We start from the raw sequence: 22,636 nt of genomic DNA, 5'->3' as shown, positions 1-22,636 counted from the left end.
GTAATTACACTAATTACTACACACCTTGTCATAATTAATGTACCAATAAGTGCCATCGCTATATAATTTGAAGTTGTACAGATAAAGACACTGTGCTGTAACTCTCAGAGTGCTTATGGACTGCATGGCTTCATTCATAAGCTGTGCTGCCAGTTTCCCCTGTCTCCAAAATGTTTGTAAGCAATGTTCAGAATTTGCGTACAGGTGCGCACATTCTCCTGTCAAGTTTTTTTTTTATTTTTTTTTTTATAAATTACAACCTTTGTGCAGAAAGTGACGTATGCCACTTCCAGGCCCCGTTTTGTGCGCATGCAACATTTATAAATGAGGCCCCTGGTCTGTTGCCTTTACTATTAGTAAAAATATGGGGTTAACATTCTTAACTTTACCCAGCAGTGGCAAAGCGAACACTGGAAACTGCTGTAACCAGAAAATCTGTGGTGTTTGTTGCTAAAGCGTGCACTCAAATTTACCAAATACCAAACTGCTCTTCTAACAGTTCGGCATCTCTGTGCAATGAAACGTAACTCTTTCAAACAAAAATAGTCAAAAAAGAAAAATAGCATTCGACTTGCAGTAGTCATGCACATCTCTACAAATTCCCCCTTGGGAGATTTAGTAGAAGAAAAGCAATTCAACATTCATAACTATATTTTATGTAGTGTTAAAATCATGTCAAAATATGAATGTTTTTGCACTCTTTTATATATTTGAATACTGCGGGTCCTCTTTTTTGTGGTGGGGACCTGCCATGTTTCACCACTGTATTTCGCGCATAATTTAGTCCGTCCTCAGAGAGCTTAGCTATCCGTCGCTTGATGAAGACAGAGCAATACCACCGGAAGTCATGGGGGCAGTGCTGAGCGGCATAGCTGACATGCTACCAGTGAAAGAAACAAACCAGAAAAGAAGAAGAAGAAGAAGAAGAAGAAGAAGAATGAGGACAATATCTGTAGAAATTGTGCAAGCTTTTGAAGAAAGACTATATGTGAGTGTTTAGGGCATGTTGGGTGCTCTGATAAAACTTTATAGTTATGTGTTACCGCTGCCAAACACTGTCTGAAACTGACATTGGCTCGCAGGAGTGAACTCTGAACTCAGCACTGCCCACTAGTGGAAGAATTGACTCAACAACCAAGGCAACGCAAAAGACGCATGGAAGAACGAGGACAACGAGATATGACAACTATTTATGTACATAAGGGAGCATAAATTGGCCGTTACCCTGTTGTTCCAGAGTTATGGGAGCATCAGGGAGGGTAAGAAGAAAGGCTGATAAAGTGAAGCACCCATCATGCCTAGTGCCTACTGTACAAGCCTGTTGGGGTAATGCTTTGATCTGGTAATGCTGTGAGCTGGGTTACTCCAGTTGGTCAGGTCTAGGTTCAGCAACAGTATGTGTCCAAAGAATAAGGTCAGCTGACTACCTGAATATACTCAATTAGCAGGTTATTCCACAAATGGATTTTTCTTCCCTGATGGCACGGATATGTTCAAAGATGACAATGCCAGGATTTATCATGCTGAAATTGCAAGAGAGTGGTTCAGGGAGGATGAGACATAGTTTTCACACATGGATTGGCCGCCATAGAGCCCAGACCTAATTCTCACTGAGAATCTTAGGGATGTAGTGGAGAAGGCTTTTCACAGTGGCCAGACTCTCCCATCATCTATACAAGATCTTGGAGAAAATTGTTACAAGCCCCCATCTCACTATGAGAAAAGGGGTTGTGAACATTAAACCCACAAACAAATTCTTAATAAAAAGCCCAAGGTTTACAACCATCTCCACATTAGCTAAGTATAACAAAAACACAGGCTCTCAGAAGGTCAAAGAAAACCACAACAGATCTCAAACAAAATGTGCAAACCTCTCACAGTTTTACAAAGCAGACAGGCAAACCCAAAGTAAGGCAAACTGTGTTGAAACCACACAGCTGCCCTGAATCATTGTCAGCCTGCTCCTTAAATGGGGCTGATGAGCCAGGACCAGCTTGGGAGGAGGAGCAAGCAGCCGATCCTGGTTCGGGGATGTCACAGCCAGCCTTCTGCAGGCAAAGAACAGCACAGCAGAGCACACGGGTGGATCCAGACAACTGTCCAATTGTCTAGGCGGGATCACATAGTCCGATTAACAGATCCAGATGCTGTGGGCCATAATAAGTAATGCAACACAGGATAGAAATAAGTATTGTAGACACCAAAGTATTGTTGGTGGCGACTCTGTTTTGGCCAGGCAGTGTAACTTACTAAAGTCTAAAATCATTTTTGCATTGTTTGAATAAAATCAAATCTCATAAGTCATACTTTATCAGGCAAATACAAACATTTGCAAACACGATTACAGTTGGCACTGCAACTTGTCCTGTAATGTCCTGAATCCAAACTGGGACAACATAGACTCTGGTCAGAAATCGGGTAAATGAAACAATCAGGCAATCAGCATTAATTAACCCAGCCAAAAATTATTTTTTTGGGTGGTGTGGGGGTACAAAGACAGCAAAAACAACAATAAACACAACCAATCATCTTTATCGGTAAGCAGCACATTGCTCATCCACACCCTCCATAGTCAGTCATCCAAGCACTAATTAACTCTGTGGAATTGGATGTCTGTCTTTTTTCTTTTTTTAGCTTCCATGTTCCTCTTCACTTTTCAGAGTGCCGGAGATAATTGTGTTTTTGTTTGTTAATGAAAATCTGGGTGCATTGCAGGATGCATTGCAAGTATTTCCACTCTGCATGCACGTTTATCGACTATGCTGAGACTGACAGAAGCTGCTGAAAAGTCAGTCACAGAAGGGTGTTCCTTAATGGCAGAGAATCAGGGTGAAAATCTTCACAAAGTTCTGGCAGATATATTACCATGAGATGCCCAGATATGGCTGCCTGTCCCTGCTCACAGAACCATGCTAATCTGCAGCATTGTTGTGGTTTCACAATATGTTCTCCTCCCTCCTCCTTCTTTTTTTTTTTGTTCCTTCGCTTGAGGAGTGTGAAGTAAGCGTGACTCTGTAAAACTGCTGTCCTTGCTCTTTTATCCCCCCTGTGGAACATCTTGTCATTTTGAGCCATGTAGTTGTTACAATATACACACTGTGGGACTTTTTGTGCCACTTCATCCAGTAACACACATCAATGGCTATTCTATCCACAGTTTATGATGAATATGGCTTTGTTTCGCAGTTGGACTTAACTGCTGGAGACAGAGAGTCAGAGAGGTGGAGGGTAGGGCTGTAAAAGGTGATGTGAGTACAGACAGGGGTTTATGGGAATGAGAAGACAAAGAGAGGGGAGCATGCAGGTGAAGGGGTGAATCGTGTTGTTGTGTTTTGCAGCGACTCAGGGGGTAAAGGTTAATTTGACTCTCAGAGGATAAAGGGATTGTGAAGAGATGCAACAGAACTAATGCAGGGTTATCCAGAAGAGCTGAAGCCTAGACTCACTCAGTCATGTTTACTCATTCAGTTTATTCCCGCAGAGGACTAATGTATGAGAGAGGCAGATAGAGTGGAGGGGTCAAAGACAAAACAAGCAGAGAAAAATCTGAAAAATGCAAGCATGGAACTCTAAAAAAATGGGGTCAGGTGGGCTTGTGTCTCCTTTAAGACTTCATTTAAAATCACTTTTTCCTATATTATTCTTTAACCCCATGCCTAATAACTAAGAGACCGAATTATTCCACAGTCTACCTCCTTCAGGCAATGCCAGTGGTCCCAGGGCAGGTATCTTCTTAACAGAAGAGTCAGAGCTGCTGTCTCCCCTCTCACTGGGGGAACAAACTATTGCACCACTGGATGCCTTAACATAAATAATTCCTTTTTTTTCTATTTCTATACATCAACTAGTAGATATCACATGTCCAAAGGATAAGAATTTGAAAAATAAAAGCTATCTGAAAGAAATAGATTTTAATGTGATCAGAGCCAGTAGAGAACTGGTGTGTTTCTAGGTTGCTAACACTAGCTAATAATTGCTAATGTGTCTGTCCAAAGTACTGTTAAAATTGCCATCACATATCAGTTTAAAACAAAATGAGATGGCGTTTTTCCACTGGCGTATTAAACAATATAAAAAACTGGACTAAATTCATAGACCAGCTGAGATTCTCATCACACTCTGTAACTTGAATTATGGTGCCAAAGACATACAGGGCTTACATTAAAACAAAAATGAAAGACTATTAAATGAATAAATAATAGAAAATAAAATGCATGTTTGTGCTGAACTAGATCTCTCATTGTTCTTCTTTTCTGTGTGTGGAAGATGCTGTTTAAAGATGAAAAAGCAACAATCGTGTCCATATTTCTTAAAGTTTTCCCACCAACTAGAGGTCTTTAAGGGTCTCATTCAATACTAGCAAAGCTTAATTATGTTGCTGTAAACTCCAAAGCTCTTTCTGACTTCTTCTTTTTATATAGTTGGAAGGTAACTACATTTATCTGCAGACGTGTGAACAACCCTGTTGTCATGTGGCAACACAACTGGCATGTAAACAATGGTTTCCCCTTGGTTTGGTTGATAAACGCTACACATTCTTATGTAAAATCAAAGAGATAGTGGCACATGATATCACTATGTAAACCAAAAACAATGGATGACCTATCCCTATAACTGTTCCAATACCTTCACCCTGTTTTCATTTTTATCAGTACCCACTTATTGTTTTTCATGTGGAAGACATGCAGAAAAACACAAAAAGATAAACAATTGTCAAAATATCTTTATAAGTATATTTGTGAAGCCTTATCACAACTTCAAAGTGTCACTATCATCCACAGTGCCCAAAGCACTGAAGGTGCTGCAACATGACTCTTTGGTATACACAAAGCATGACTATTTATGTATGTCTCATAAAATACATTGAGTTTAAAAGTATTGTTTTGGGCATACATTATCCTTGAACTATTGCATGTATACTTTGTGCATAACACAATTTGTTGAGCATATTTCGAATGGCTTGACTTCCCCGTTGGGAGTTTGACCTCTTTAGTTTAACATTATGAAAACAGCATCGGCATGCCCACTCTCAGTCAAAAGGTACATGGACAAATTTACTATAGATTTGTATATGTATACAAATATACATCCTGGTGCACTAACTTCTAAAACAGACTTGTTAATCTTCTCTCTCAATGGTTACACCAGTCTGCCAGTGTAACTGATGTTTGGTGATGGCCAACCAACCAAACCTAGTGGTGTCAACAAACTACAGAAGAAGTCAGAAGAAAAAAGTAGGAATTCCAATAGACGGTAACATCAAGAAGAAGGAACACAGGAAGCTTGAAAAATACCAAGGGCTAAAAGAAGAAGATGAAAGGATGTAGGAAGTGGCACTTGGGGGCAAAAACCCCAACCTAGGAGAGTGGCTCCAACAGATCCAAGAAACATCAGAGATCTCTGTCCATAAAGCAGCATAAACCTAAAATATTAAGATAGACATAAAAGTTACATTGCAGAAGTACCTGCTTGTTGAAGATTTAACCATACATTGCATTATGGACTACATCATTATTAAATGAGCCTACCTCGTGCTATCCATGCACCTTACATCTCCCTACTAAGTACCAGACATGCAAAGTCAAATAGTGTGTTTTCTCCACTGTAGGTTTCTCAGATTCTTCTGTCATCTCCGTTCAACTCTTTTCTTTCTCTGCCTTCATCTGCCCTCATCCCGCTTTCTCTCTTCTTCACTGTCTGTGTTTTCTATATCTCAAGAAAGCTCATTCTTCTCAAGCCTATTTCCCATGAGCCTCCACTGATTGTATGATTGTATCACCCCACACAGCTGCCATGGTGACAGGTGGGGTCTATTCATGCTTCAAATGCAGATTTTTGATGATATAAGCAGAATGTGGCGTGCAGTAATGTGTCTCTGAGTGGTTGCATCCATGTGTGTGTATTTGTGAGTGTTTCTAATTTATTCAAATAACTTGTAACTATCATAGAAGGCCAGGGGTGTCAGAAATGCAGTATTTTCTCTGCTGTCTGCTAGTGTTCTGTATAAGGGTTATTACATCAGAAAATGAGAAATACTGACAGATACAGTAAAGTTATATGTCAATTTGACAGTCTCTGTTCCTATGGGATGTCAGGTTTAACAGTGATTGGAAGTTTCATGAGTGCTGACTGTCTTTACATCGCTGTATCTTCTTCCAAACCTCTCTGTGGAATAGAGGATGCCCTTGCTTATGTCAGAGCAATCTATTTTGACAGGCTCAGAGAGATGTTTGATAGTACAGAGCCTTTTCCTGTGGCAAAAAGGAAATTGGATGGCATTTTTGGTCTGTGTCATACATGCCTGACAAAAAGAGAAAGTGACTCTAAGCAGAACAAAATTACAAACTAGTATTTGATTAGTACTGTACAACAATCCATGAGTATGTGCTGGTAAAAGCAAGGAAAAAACCCATGTTCACACCACAGTACATCACTGTATGCCAAGCAGCTATACAGTGATTGTCATTCTGAATGACTTTTCCTTTAATTGATCTAAAAGTCGAAAAAGAAATAATAACAGCTTTGGAACAATTACAGTAAGTCTGATGCCATTTTAACAGGTTTTTATGTTGTTTCCAAACCTGTGCTGGGATCAAGATGTTGCTTTTGTTAAATATTTCCACACCTTGTGGCATCGCTCTTGAGCCTGATTCACTATTCCTTTGCATCTGGCACAAACTCGGTTTTGTTGTTAATTTGTGACTGTAAGTACCTACTACCTAAGCACAGTGGTAATTATCACCCTGTTGTTTATGCATTTAATAACACTATGTAACTTTCTGAAATTAATAATATAATGTCAAAATCTGACATTAATGTTTCTGAGTCATTTTGATGGCACACTGACATTTAATATGTACAGACCTGGAGTTGTTGTTGCCCAGCAACATCCTGAGACTTCGCAACTTTTTTTTTTTTTTTCTTTTGAATGCTGCAACACAACAACAGCATTTCACTTTTTCATGCACCAGCAACTAATTGCACTAACAAACATTTTGACATGCAACAAAGAAATGCAAGCGGACATTATTGGAGGAAGCGAGGAAAAGAAAAACAAAGGGATAAAGCAAGCGATAAGACAAAAGTCAACATTGGGCTGACTTTTACTGGCTGCAGAGGGCTCAGAATACAGGCAGGATGTAAGATGTATGCCAAATTAACCATCGTTAGGGGATGCCACAGTGAGAAAAACTGTCAAACTTCAGTATAGCGGTACTAAGAGATATTCCACTTACGGCAATACATAAAACAACTTTAAAGAAAATGTGAACGCTAGTGGTCTTGAGTGGAACTACGTATGAATCATTAAAGCGGTGACATTAAGGTGACAATGGTTTAGAACTGTGGCTCAATTTTTTTTCCAGAATTTTACTCCCAGTGTAAAAAGTTTTCAGCCAAGTACCCCCTAAACCAATGGAAAGCTTTTTAGGTAGGAAACAGAGATAAACACTGTAACAGAAAAATCCCAAACATTTTAAAAGAACATATTTCAAATATGTTAATGTGAATAATTCATGACTAAATTCATGGCAAGCCTTTCCTCATAACTACAAGCTTAGACCATTTTAATGGAAATGTATGTTAACTACATTAAAAAATGTCCTCTCCTGTTTTTTCCTGCAAACTTTTGCAAAATAAGATGTGTTTGTAAATATTGTCACCATCAACATGTCTAACACGCAACAAGTTGAAGCTTTCCACTGTAGGATCATTCAGCTGGAGTGAAAATGAGTCTCCAAGTTTTCCCAAAAATTGTTCAACAAAGTCGGTTCAACTGTTACCTATCCTGCAGCAAAATGTGTACCCAAACAAAGACAAAGATTTGAGTTTTTCTGCTGCTTTCTTGTCCTGCAGCAGGCAGGAGTAGATCTTCAGGTTTTTTTTGAGGGGTTTAGCCACGAGCAAAGGCACAACAGAAGTAGTCTCCAGGGTTTTTAATGATGTGAAGTGGAAGTTTTTTGCATCGAGTCTTGTGTTGACCTGAGTTCAGCAAAATTCCTTCTAAAAAACTTACCATAAATGTGTCCTTTATGGTAAGATGCCACTAAAGGTGTGTTGGCTTAATGCTGCTGTTGGTTTCCATAATGCCTCGGGTGAAGTGCACTTTCACCTTCTTTAGCACGTCAGTCTTGGTGTATTCAGCACTGTCATTGCTTTGCCTCAAACAGTGAATCCAGTGTTTAAAGTTTTTCCTGTGATAAATGATTGATAGGTGATGTCACTTGGCATAAGCCAGAATGCGTCAACAATCCTGATATGTGAGTGACCTGCGCTTGTTCCAATAAATTTAACTGAATAGGGAATATACATTTTAATTTACAAACTTAAATTCATATTTTATTGTTATTACAGAATTATTATAAATTTTACATAGGCACTATTTTTTTTCTTTTCTTATGCACCCCCTGAAGTGTTCTTTCTTTCTCTATTTTCCAATGATGTTATCACCTAAACCCAACCAGGATTTTTTTTTTAACACAGAAAATGTTCTTCTGTGATGTCATCTTCCACATTTCACCTGCATTCTTCCTGAGTAGTGAGGATTATAATGTTACCAAATGGCAACAAAGCCGCGATGCACCTCAGATATAAATGTTTCTTTTATTATTCTCATAATATTAACAGTTTTTATTATCATAGTAACTAGCTTTTTTGCAAATGTGAATTAGTTTGTGCTGTTCCTCCAATACTGCTCTGATCATCATTAATATGAGTTGGTTTCACCTGCGGAACTGGACACTCACAAGGGCGCTTTTTATGATTTATAACCATATGCAAATTTACGCAGGATAGTAAATCCGCCCCTTTGTGTCTCCAACCCATCTCTTTTTCATTCTGTCTTCATGCATTCCTCAATTTTTCCCCTTGCTTTTACCTCTCAATGATGCTTTTCCCCTTTTATATTCATACCCCATATCCTTCTTCACTCTATTCATTTCCCTCCTTCTGCTTTATCTTATTCCCCATATTCAGCCTGATGCTTTCACTCCCTGGGTTCATACTTCAACTCCTCCCGTCTTTAATGCCATCCTGCAATTTCATTTCATTTCCTTTTCATTCTCCAGTCTCTTTCTTTTTTCTGTTTTTAATACCACTCTAGATTCTATCATGGAAAGTAGCTTGAACCAGGCAGCACAGTGAAATGTGCAAATGACTTTTAGATTATGAGACGTAATACTGTATAACATAATATCAAGCAGCTACATTGAAAATAACATTAAGAGATTAACTGTACTTGTTTCCTCTTTGTGTTGCTGGCTTCGTCAAGAGAAACTTTGGGCAAAAGAAGCAAATATAGAGCAGCGGGGTGGCTTATATTGTACTTTATATGTGGCTTGGAAGCAACCGTAACCAATTATACAGCTGAGTGGAGAGCAATAGTTTTTCCACAGTCCATCAAATTTCACTTGGTTTATGCTGGGGGTGAAAAGGCAAATAAAAACCATCAAACTCCTTCATTTTTTATATCAAGCATTAACATGATGAGTATATCTTTTGTTTTGAATGCTTGATGTAAGGATTTCAGACTGAACTTAAATGAGTGAAATAGTTTAAAATTCAGTTAGCGAGTAAAGAAAATAGAAGCTTTTCACAAGTGCCTGGCAGCATGAGAAGGTGCAGCACAGAAGGTATTTGCACACACTAGGAAGCAGCAATCCTAACATGTAGCATGTCAAAATGATGGGGAGAAACTCAGCTAAAAGACTACCATGCGCTGGCATCCAAACACAACACAATTCAAAGCCCAAGCACTTATATGGACATGCAACAAAATCATGAGAACAGCACTGTCCACCGTAGAGCTTCTGTTAATTTCTCCACTTCAATCAAACCACACAAACAAGATGTCAAATAATAGTGGAGACTGATTATAGAGCTGTCTGTCTCATCACAGTGGGACAAAAGCTCTGTGAGATAGCAGCCTAAAATAATTAAGCATGTCGTACATTTGGTGTTTTGTGGTCAAAATTTTTGTGTTTTCTTATGACTTATGACAGTTAACAGGTAAGAGGCAGGGTACATCCTGGACAGGTTGCCAGCCTTATTCCAATTTCTTATTAATAAACCCAATCAGGCCAGTTGATAAAATGATAAAGAGAGGTAAAAACTCTATTTTAAAAAGGAAGAGACCTCCAGTAGAACCAGAACAGCGATCATCTGTCTCAACCGGTAGTGAGGTCAATGCAGATAGTTATGGTTTAATGTTATTATTGCACCTCAATTTAATTTTTACATATGAGTTTTTTAATTTAAGTTCAGGGACCTAAACGAGTTGGTTTGCTTTGCTTGGATTTAACATTAAAACTTGGCCTCTCCCCATTTTTCTAGTAGATTTGTATATTTAAATAGATCATAAACTGTTGAAGTAAGTTGTGTGGGAAAACTATAAGAGACTTATATAAAACTGATGGTGCCCTTCAGCATTTGAAACAGCCAAATACAAATGAGATACAAAGTTCAAGTTCAGGAAGTACGAATCCTCATTCTTTTTGTGAGATTATATGCTATGCTTGTGTTGTTTCCTCCCTTTTGGAAGGAGGAGAATTACATAACAATGTGAATTCACTTTTCCACCATTTTTCTACCTACTGTCAAACTGTCACAGTCACGTCTTGTGCTACCCATCAATGCCAGAATCTCTCAGTGTACAGGCCTGTAGAAGTCTATATATAATTTTAAATTGAAAGTTCAAAACAATTGAAATTTAAACTCAAAGACTTGTCCAAATTAGGTGAAAATTAAGAAAGTATTTGCTGCTGTAGCTCATGCAGACACTCGCTACTGAAAATACAGCCGTGATCCCTGATTTAAAGTGTTATACACTGCTTTGGGTGTGAGAAGTCCACATAATGATGCACAGCGCTTGGGTTTTAATCATTAATGCAGTGCAAGCATCGGGGAGTGAGTCCAAACCCAGAGGGTTAGTTCTTCAGAATGTAGTAGTGGTATAAAGTTTATCGCAAATCAAGTCTTTTCGGTTTATTTACTGGATCCCATCAACTTCTGCACTGAACTGCAGACAGAATCAGCCTGTACTCTATTTGCTTGTATGGGATTACTTGTGCTCCAGGTTTCTCTAAGCTTACATGTTCTGGTAACTGGTGAATTAACAGCAAATGTGACTATGAGTGTTTGTGTTTACCCTGCAATGGACTGGCAACCTGCTCAGCATGTACCCCACCTCTCATCATAAATTGGCTGGCAAAGCTTTGAGTTCCCTGAAAAGAAAGAAGTTGGTATAATTTTAGTATGATTCAATCTAGCTGATAGTTTATTAAAATGTTTTTAACATGCAGCTAAATGCATTGACATCATATGGTCTCATGTTTCAAGGTTAGACAGGTGGCATTAGTTAGACAGACTTTATCCCACATTTCTACATACATGCATGTTAAGATATGTAATTCTGTTTGATATGGTCTATGCCCCTTCCATTAAGGGACTAAACCCTGTGCGTGGTTGGGGCGGGGTTAAGTGCACTTGTGGGGGGGGGGACCTGGGCGGGCCTGGGGGTGGTGGGCCGTGGGTCTGCCGCTGTCCCCATCCTCTCATTCCCCGTTAGGGGTGTGGAGGGTGGGTATTTTCTGGGGTGGGTGACGGCTCACTGGCTGCGGTCCCTGGATGGCCCGGTCGTGGGCGGCGGCCTCTCCTGGCCTGTCTTGTCATGGGGGGCCTCCTGGGGAGCAGGGGTGCCTAATGCCACTAAAGGCTCATCATCCAGAGGGAAGTTTGCTTCCCTCTGGGGTGGGGGGGGGGGGGTGGGGGGGGGGGGTGGGTGGTTGCCCCGGGGCCGGGTCCGGGTCCCCGGGGTGGCTGCGCTGGTGGGCTGCTGGCTCTGTGGGGGTTGGGTCAAGGGGGGGTGCTTGGGGCTCGCTGTCCGCTGGTCTGCCTGGGGTGTCCCCCACGGGGCATGGTGGGTGGGTTGTGTGTGGCGTGACTGTGTGGTGGTGAGTGATTGTGGGTGCGGCGCGGGGGAGGGTGTGAGTGTGGGGTTATATGGGGTGCAGATTGAAGTAGGTGGGGAGTGGGGGGAGGGGGCTGATAGCACCCTGGTTCCCGGGGTGTGCGGCTGGAACATCGGGGTGTGTGTGCTGGCCTACGCCGGGTGGCTGTCTGGGGGGGCCTGGTCCTCCTAGGCATGTTGCGGGCCCTCTGCCTTTGGGGGGTGGGGCGGCCGCCTCTGGGCTCCTGGGGCCCTGGGCCCTTCGCTTGGGCTGCCCTGGGTGGCCGGTCCCTGGCGGGGCCGGCGGCTGCTGATCTTGGCCTGTGCCCCGGGACCGTGGGGGGGCTCTTGCTGGGGCTCTCCTCTGCCGCCCTTCGGGTGGGGCTGGAGTCGTCTTTGTGGTGGGGTGGCTTGGGTTGGTGCTCCGGGTCTGCTGCTGAGGCCCCGGCCCAGGCCCTGGTCTGCCTCTGGCCTCTGTGGAGGCGTGGTCGCATTTGCATGATCTCACTCACCACTCTTCATCACTGATCACTCCTTGTTTCTCATGACACAGTCACTGAGTTGTCTAGTGGGTTTCAATTCTAAGCGATAAGTATTATTTATTTTTTTTTTTTCGTTTTTTGTATTTTTCCTGTGAGTTAGTATCTGGTCGCTGTTATGTCTTTTTGATTTGGTTATTATTTAAAAACTCTTAATGACTGGCAGCCCTGTTTTTTCTGTGTGTGTGTTTCTGCTTTTGTAAAAGTTGTAGGAAATTTCCTGGTGTGTTCATGTACAGGTGTAACAGATTGAAGGGTCGTTTCCTTCTGTCTGTGATCTTTTTGTCTCCTTTCTTCTTTCCCTTTTGCTCTTTTCGCTATTTTCCATCTTTTTCTGTCCCCTCCGGTCAGGTCCAGCAAGATTACATAGATTCCGTGATTCAAAGTAAATAAATTAATAAATGAATCAGATTATCAAGAGGAGCCTTACCCATAGGCCTCCCCTTGGCAGAGCAAATTTGTTCAGCACGACACAGCAAACAGATTATCATTTTGCTTGCTATGATGCTGGACAGGACAAGTAAAAAAAAAAAAAGGGACTAAACCCATATATCAAAGGAGGGAAATGCATACTTTTTCAGAAAACTTAATTACAGCGACTATAAAAGCTTAGGAGTTTCCATATATCCACCCACTTATTCCAATGCATGGTCATGTGCAGGGCACACCTTGGCCAGGTTACCAGTCTTGGAGTTTTTTTTTCATGTGTGTTTTACATACATGATAATGGTTAGGAAAGAACGTTCTTTGGCACATTTCAGTAAGCTCTTATCTGAGAAATGCTGAAAAATTCTTTGTGAAAAAAGCAAATCTAAATTTTGCTCAAATAAGAATTAAATTCCAAATCTGGTCCAGACCATGCTAGCACTGCCTCATTGATGGGAACTTACAGAGATTTATCTACAGTGGATTAGTTTTGGGAGAGAAGAAGATCATTGCTGTCTTTTGAATCAATGTTGAACATGTTTTGCTCACACCCAAATCTCCGTTAAACATTGGAAAAACACCCTGATCTGGATGAAGGGAGCCATGTATTCATTATTAAGCTTTAGTTATGCTCCCTTTACGAATGTAAATAGGTGCGTCTGTTATAAACATTATCAAACATCACTGCCCACATACTTCAATGCATGGCATGGTTGTTTTGTAATACATCCACTAGAGGGGAATAAAATGATCAAAGTTTACTTCTGAGTTCTGAAGTCTGTTTCAATGGCAGTACAGCAGAGATGGTGATGGTTGAAAAGATCATGATGATGCACATTCTCAGAAAGAGGCAAAAAAGGCATCTCAATAGATGTTGGTGGTCTGTGTGGCCTCTAAATATGTTGCATCTTCTTCCACTTTCCTTTCACTGGTTGCACGTTAGCTATGCTGTGCAACACTATCCCCATAATTTCTGGTGGTACCGCTCCATTTACGCCATCTAGCATCCACAAGCTCCCTGAAAACTGACTGAAGTAAAGGAAAGAAGATTTTGTTAGCATTTAATGTCAAACATAAATGAGGCTTTATCTGGGACTGAAAATGCCAGATCCCTGACAAAATGCTCTGACCTGAGGTATGCAGACCTTATACATGTGGGTTACTATCACATGAATGCAGGAGGTTGCAAGCTGTGGGTCTCCACTGTAAGAATAGCTATTCCAATAAAGCTAGTTAAAATACATGGGGAGTGACCTTAGCTGTCTGGGTGTAGCAGGTTGGGGGAATGCATTTATTATTCCCAAGGTGAGAGGATATTACCCAAATTGGGAAGAAGTCTTTGTAGACCTCTGTGTCAAACCTGTCAATGATAACAAAGAGAGCTAAAGCTGCAATGAAATTTCAGACTTCTAGCCTGCTATGCCCACAGAAGATGTGAAGACTTTTAATGCAACAACTTTCATCTTTCTGAACCAGTAGGTTATTTGCCTGTCAATTGTGATTTACCTGGGATGTTATCACAATGAACACTTGGTTTCATTATTAATACCTCCATCCAACTAGGAAATGTCCAAGACAGTCTGTAGTTTTATTTTATAGCTACAATCTGTTATTTTCCTTGGCTCCAGGCAAACAATTTCCTCTTGTTTAAGCCAAGCTACACCACATGCAGGGTTAAACCATGAACCACTGTTTGTGACCTTTTGACTGTTCTAATGATGATTACAATGAATGACTCAATATGTGAACAAAGAAGAAAATCACTGTTATCATATTGGGAATGGATCCTCCATTTTCTGTAAGGCATAGTTTGATAGAGATGTTCTGCTGTGCCACATGAACTTTAAAAAGACCCAAGAAAATGTCAGATGTCTCATTTTTCCTCACTTATTGTTTGTTTATACTCTCAGCTCCTCCCATCGCCATGCCTCACTAGTGTGTGAGTCTCCCATCCTTTGCTGTCTGGCTTCTCTTTTGGAGTTGTCCCCACACCCAAGGGCACAGAGTCAGACAGGGAGACAATTACACTGAATTGTTGTTATGTAATTCATTATCTTGCTTCATTTTGATTGGCTCACTTGGATGGAGTGAAGGGAGTGGCAGGGTAGAAGGGAGGGGGATAAAATATGCGTTACACACAGTACAGAGTGAAAGGGACTGCCAGAGAGTATGGTGGGCACAGTGTTCTTACATGGGTCATTGCTTTATTTATATATGTATATAAATATATACAGGATTAGATGTTCTGAAGGCAAGCAAGGTGCATCTAATGAAGTGGCTGGTGAGTGTATATAAAAGGCAGAAATTAGCCCTATCAAACAGGACTCCAGTCAGTTGCCCTTCTTCCCCTTTAATGCCACTTACTCTGTTCTTCTATGCTGAGAATACACAAACGAAATAGTTGTACTTGTGTGTCTTTAATCTGCAATTCTTCCCATGTTTTGTTCCAAGCTATGTCAGAAGTAGTAAATGTTCCCGATCCAGAAAACAACACAGAAGAAACTTAGTAACTAAAAATGTAATTAGATATTCATTTTCTGCACTCTAACATCATAATGCATGAGCTCACAAACCTCTGTTTCAAGAAGACAGATTGTTTAATGAAGCTGCACATTGTGCTTGCAGCAAACGTACATGAAATCAAATTATGAGCACAAACTAATGTGTCAAAAGAGTAATGTCACTGAGAAGCAGAAATCAGAGGCTTAATTGTTTTCTGGATGTTTAAGGTTCTGCTGTAATAAAAAGGCGGTGGCAGTGACTTACAAATGAAGCTTTGCATAATAACAACTTGCAGTCTAGTGTCATCCCTGCTGGTGATGCAATGCCACACACAATATATCATAAAATCATCAGCACCTTTTCAAGTTAACCAGTATTTGCAATGTTACACTGACACTACAGATATCACATGATGAAGAAAATGTATGAATTGTGGCATAAAGGGGGAGAAGGACAAAGGCAGTAACAGAAAAAAGAGTCATGGCAGGAAAAAAGAGGAATGATGAACAGGGAGACACCGAAAGAGGAAAATGCTTAGACAAGGATCTGTGGAGACATGTTATAGCAGGACTGATGTTCTCAACATGTGTGTTTATTGTAATCTGCCTGATTCACTGCGGTGTTACATAATGTCTGGCAGAAGGTCTTGCTCTTGTATAATAACTACTCAGCACAGGAAATGTCCAATTTTTAGTGTTACTTAGTTTTGTATTTAGACAAAACAAAGCACCTAAACACCAAAAAAACAGTCACCACCAATCGTTTAGCCACGGAAAACAAAGAAAAAACATAAAACCCATGTTTTGGCATAACTAAACTTACTCTACTAATATGATTACTTTATCATGGTGTGTTGGTACAAAGTAATAAAAAGTGGATTGGCAAAGATTTACTGTAGACATTTATGGTTCTCAGTTGATGAATTAATGTCTTTCATCAGCTCCGTCATGAGGTTAAGAGTTTTGGTTTTGAGTTGGCACCTATTGGATGGACAGCAATTTACATACTTTCGCCAGGTGGCGAACATATACATTTTTTTTAAATGACATGCCCAGCTCTTTTCTCCAGTGCCTTTTACTGATGTGGTCAATATGTTTTAAGAGACTGGAAAATTGAAATCTCTTTTATATTGTGATATGCAACACAGTTAGCTTTGCAAGCCAAGTCATTAATGGATATGGCAATTTCTATAGAACTCATCTATCTGAACCTCATGTTGCCACAAAACAAACAGAAAGGAAAATGAAAAAAGCTCAGAAACATTGTTTGTCTGTAGCAACTCAGTGTCAGAGAAGACAGTTTACATTGTAGAAATTATAACGTTTTAAATTATTAGCTGAAAGGTTCAAGAACAGTACTGTTATGAAATGTTAATTGCATGTGGGTGATACGATTTGGATAGTGGTGATAAATTCTCCTTTAAATTTGAGGAAGTACTAGCTAAGCAGAGCATCATGCTAGTGTTGCAGCACAAGAACAACAGCTAAGCTGCCACCCTGAGTGAAATAAATAAACTTGATGCTGCTTATGTGGTTGAGATGATGCTACTGATATTGACTCTAAAATTGTAAAACCATTAATGAATCCCTTTGACATGTAAGCTACAAAACCAAAATCCAAATATAAATGCCATTGTTTAAACAATAACATATAATCTGGTATGGCATGAATCAACTCAGTTCTAATAACAAGGCAAGGCAGTTTATTTGTATAGCACATTTCATGTACAGGACAATTCAAAGTGCTTTACACAAAACAAAGGCATTACAGATAACCAATGTAGTAACCAATGCCTGTATAGTGATTTGGTCTGCAGTGTTTTCATATCACCCATAAATGTGCTACCAGGTCTTAGTCTAAAATGGAAAAAACAAAAGCAAATACAGTCTAGATGAAGTGAAAAAAACAGCATAATTTATTGCTCCATGTCTGTCTTTCATGGCTATCATTGCTGAAAATAACCCTTACTTTTCATAGTGACCCTTGTATTTCATGTTCAAAGTCTCAGTTACATTGACAGTGCTGGCTGCCATTTCAGTGCTTTGTTCTTTTAATGTCAACTCATATTAGATGGATTTTTTTTCTTCAGTCAGGAATCCATCAGCAGAGCATTAGCTGTGAGGCACTCAGAGGTGCCTTGATTGCATTAAATATACTTTTTTCATCAAATGACTATTTATTATAACAGCCATTTCATATGAAATATTTTTGTCCAAGAAATATTTATGAGTACCAACTGTCAGCAGGCTTTGCAAAAATGAGTCCCCTGACACCTTATGTTTATCTCTTTCGGTGGATAACATCTTGTTACAGCAGAAAATCAAATTTGAATGTGAAACGGTGATTAGGAAAGTACATCTTCATTTTTCATTTTAATGCATGCCAGCATTCACAGACAGTCACTGCTGTTCTACATAAACAGACACACACACACATATGTTTGACCATTTGATTTTCACTCTCATTGTATTTGCAGTTGGAATCCATCTTGTCTCCTATTTGCTCAAGACAGCCATATTTAAATCTAATGAGCTTCACTGGGACTGAGTTCCTGGCTCCACTGAGGTTGTGTAAGATGTGTGGAACCTAATCCTCTCTAACACAGATCACTGACTTACAGCGATCAGCTAATAACTCTGCCAACTCTCTCATTAACTGCTCTCAGTAACTCTGGTCTGGTGCCCATGAACTCAGAGCTCAGTCCTGACACAAAGACACTCAGTGAACTCTACTCTGAAACACTATTGCACATTACTATACATACTAGGCAAGCATGTAAAGTTTTAATTTGTTCATATGTATGAACTAGATACAAATGTTGGTCTACTGTGAAGTTCATTCCATCAATGGAAGCATACCTGCAATAAAATTAAGATGTCTTAATTTATGGTAATCTCAAAGGTTTTCTGTTTGTAAAATGACATATTCCTGGGAATCAAGATAAACCAAATTTTAACTGTTAAAACTAATTTACGTTCCAGGGTGACAGAAAACAAGTTTTGATTAATTTGATCTGAAGCAACCTTTTGAAAATCTGCAAAAATTGCTAATCAGATATATATTTCCATTGTAATTTGAAGCTAATCAACTGGACTGCAAAGTGTCACCAGTAGGTAGCAGTACAGGCCACACATTGTAATCCAGGCAGGAAAGAAAACCAACCAACCAACCAACCAACCAGCCAACCAGCCAACCAGCCAGCCAGCCAGCCAGCCAGCCAGCCAGCCAGCCAGCCAACCAACCAACCAACCAACCAACCAACCAACCATTTATTTTCTACCGCTTATCCGGGGTCAGGTTGCGGGGGCAGCTGCAGGGAAACCCAGACTTTCCTCTCCTCAGCCACATTTGCCAGCTCGTCCGGGAGGATCCTGAGGCTTTCCCAGGTTAGCCGAGAGATATAGTCCTTTCAGCGTGTCCTGGGTTATCCCTGGGGTATCCTCCCCGTGGAAAGTACCTGGAACACCTCACCAGGGAGGTGTCCAGGAGCCATCCTGACCAGATGTCTGAGCCACCTCATCTGGCTCCTCTTAATATGGAGAAGCAGCGATTCCAAACTGAACTCCTCCCAGATCACTGAGCTTTTCACCCTATCTTTAAGGGAGAGCCCGGCCACCCTGTGGAGAAAACTAATTTCAGCCACTTGTATTTGTGATCTTGTTCTTTTGGTCACAACCCACAGTTCGTGACCATAGGGTAGGAACGTAGATTGACCAGTAAATCAAGAGCTTTGCTGTTGGCTCAGCTCCTTCTTTACCATGACAGACCAATGGATAGTCCACATCACTGCAGACCCCTGCCTATCAGTGTGTTTGTCAATCTCCTGCTCCACTCTTCCCTCACTCGTGAACAAGACCCTGAGATACTTGAACTCCTCCACTTGGGACAGGACCTCATTCCTGGTGAAACACTCCACCCTTTTCAGCTGGGGACCATAGTCTCGGATTTTGGAGCCACTTCACACTCCAGCGAGAGCTAAAGATCACTCCCTGATGGAACCAACAGAATCACATTATTTGCAAAAAGCAGAGACCCAATCCTGAGGCCACCAAACCGGATCCCCTCAACACTTCGCCTGCACTTATAAATTCTGTTCATAAATTAACTTATAAACAGAATCAGAAGCCATCCAGAAGTCTCCAGAAACTGCTTCCATCCATGAGTTTTTGCCTCAGTGGCCGCTGAAGCCACCTTTTGGTTCCGCTTACCCATGAGCTGCCTCCAGAGTCCCACAGGCCAAAAATGCCCAATAAGACTCCTTCTTCAGCTTTATGGCAGCCCTCACTGCTGGTTTCCACCAATGAGATTGGGGGTTTCTGGAGTGACAGCAACAGACGACCTTTTGGCCACAGCTCCACAACAGAGGCAAGGACCACAGCCCACTCAAACTCAATGTCCCCCGTCTCACCCGGGACATGGTTGAGGCTCTGCCGGAGATAGGAGCTGAAACTCTTTCTGACAAGGGGATCTGCCAGAGATTCCCAGCAGACCCTCACAACATGTTTTGGTCTGCCAGGCCTGACCAGCATCCCAGCCCCATCTGAGTCGACTCACCATCAGGTGGTGATCGGTTGATAGATCCGCCCTTCTCTTCACCAGAGTGTCCAAGACATGCAGCTGCAAGTCTGATGATATGACTACAAAGTCAATCATCGTACTAGAGTGTCCTAGTGCCAACTGCACATGTGGACACTCTTATGCCTGAATATAGTGTTTGTTATGGACATTCCATGACAAGCGCAGAAGTCCAACAACATATCACCTCTTGGATTCAGATCGGGGTGGGGGGGCGTTCCTCCCAGTCATGCCCCTTCAGGTCTCAATGTTATTGCCAATATGAGTATTGATGTTCCCCTGTCACAGTTCCGAGTTGGGGTTGGGATTTCCCAGCGACCTCTGAAGGAATCTTTCCTTTGGCTGTGATTGTTGTGCACTGATTGCTAATGCTCTGCACCTGTGTTGCTTCCTAGATAAATGGAAGACGAAATATGAAGAGAAAAATCAATAAATTGCATTTAGTCATTGGCTGTACATAAAATTTAGACTTAATCACTATAATGTCACCAAGTGATTTATGTACACAGTTTTGCAGTTTTAAATTCAGTGTTTTGGCAGTCACGTATTTTGACCAGGTGTTCAAGAGAAAAGCTGAATCTGACTGAGAATCAGAAAAATATAGGAAAACAAAAAGATCTAACAAAGTAGAAAGTTGGTAAACACAAGGTACCCCTGTCCCAAAAGATCCTGCTTTAGAAAGAAATCTTGAAACTTGAACAATATATATGTGTTTTAGCTTTAAAATACTCAGTTAAAGCATATATTATTACCGAACAAAGTGGAATTCAACTTGTTGATGGTGCTGGATAAAAGTTAATATCTAAAAAATGAGAAAAAAAGTCTGAATTTTGCTAGTGGGTCAGCTAGCTATCTGTGCTATTTAGCCAGCTTGCTTTTTTCATTTTTCAGCAATCCAGGCATTCTCTGGATGGCTGGATGCAGACCAACATGGGTTCTATACTTGCATTAGAATAATTAGATAAAGAAGAATTAGATCAATTTTGTGTAGAGTCAAACCATCACTGTGTAAATATTGTAGGGTAGGGTGACCAAACCCCCTCTTTCACCTAGATATATCCTCTTTTTGAGAGTTTTAAAAAGCATTCAGCCAGAATGTCAAAATCGTCTGGGATTTTGCTCTATCATAGCCTAAATACGTTTACATCGGATTTGCGTTGCGTTTCATTCCCACACTCGCCTGTTATTGTTATCCACTCTCATACAACATGTAACAGTAGAGGGAGAGGAGAGGAGAGGAGCCGTGGTACTGAGAGGACAGCATTACCTGGTATAAAAGTCACCTACTCTGTATCTCACGGAATTACGAGACAACTCGAATGCACCATAACTGTGTATTGTGGAGAAGCGCGTGCGAATCTCCCTTCTCATGGGTTTTGCACCCGTGAAGGATGCAAAGCCATTTAAAGTTTTCCTGGTCAGAGGTTTTAGCTCCCTGACTTTCTCCCCAATTCAACATTTTAATAAGACAAACTAAAGACCAGGCTCATGTTTTGGACTGGTGGCCTTGATGGTCTGGGGACAAAACAGTTTTAGAAGTTTTTAAAATTTTTTATATCTGAGTGTCCAGTGAAGCTAGAACATGCAGAAACGTGAATGTAAATTCACAGACAAACTATAGAAAAAAAGTCCCATGTTCATTTTGGTGCATGGGAAGCTCAGTGTATGACATGTAAAGCAGGGAGTTGTTCTACTTAAAACATAGATTTCTTTTTCCCTTTTTTATTGGTATTTCTCTGTGTTTATATTTATTATGTTATTGCTGCACAGTGGTGTGGTGGTTAGCACTCCAGCCTCACAGCAAGAAGGTTGCTGTTTCGAGCCTTGGCTGGGGGGAGGTTCTAACAGTTGCCTTTCTGTGTGGAGTTTGCATGTTATCCCTGTGTATGCGTGGGTTATGTCCGGTACTCCAGCTTCCTCCCATCATTCACAGACATGCATGTTAGGTCACTCTAAATTCCCTGTAGCAGTAAGCGTGAGCGTGAATGGTTGTTTGTCTCTCTGTGCTGGCCCTGTGATGAACTGGCGACTTGTCCAGAGTGTACCTTACTTCTCATTTGTTAATTGCTGGGATAGGCTCCAGCTTCCCTGCGACACTTAATTGGACGAAGCGGTATAGATAATTGATAGATGGATGAAAATGTCAATGTCAGTAAAATTGTTAAAAGACACACTACCCCCCCATCCCCCCAAAACTATGCCTATGACAATAATTACATTACCAACCTAAATCTGGTCACCCTATTATAGGGCTATTAATATATTTAAGGAATCAGGGTTATGCTTGGTTCACTGACCTTATAGAACAGTACTTCACTTGCTCATAAAAAGGGTTAAAAAAGGGTAAAAAGGGTCAAACCTGGGTGAATGAAAACAATGAATCGCATAATTTCTATACCTTATTTCTATACCTAAGATGCACTACAGAACTTTGGCAGATTTTCTCTGCGCCCCATATCAACGGCTAATTTAACATCCATTTTGCATCCTACCTGTACTTCGAGCCCTCACCAGAAAGCAAAAGTCAATCTTATGTCGATTCTTGTCATATCTCTTGCTCTTTCCCTTTTTCTTTTTGTCTCTTCCTCTCATCATATCCTCTTACAGTTTTGCGGAAAAAGCCATGGTTCTTATTCAGAATGGCCCTTGT

This window comes from Melanotaenia boesemani, chromosome 22 (genome assembly GCF_017639745.1).
Source record: "Melanotaenia boesemani isolate fMelBoe1 chromosome 22, fMelBoe1.pri, whole genome shotgun sequence".
Lineage (NCBI taxonomy): Eukaryota > Metazoa > Chordata > Actinopteri > Atheriniformes > Melanotaeniidae > Melanotaenia > Melanotaenia boesemani.
Note: the sequence above shows the minus strand (reverse complement) of the source record.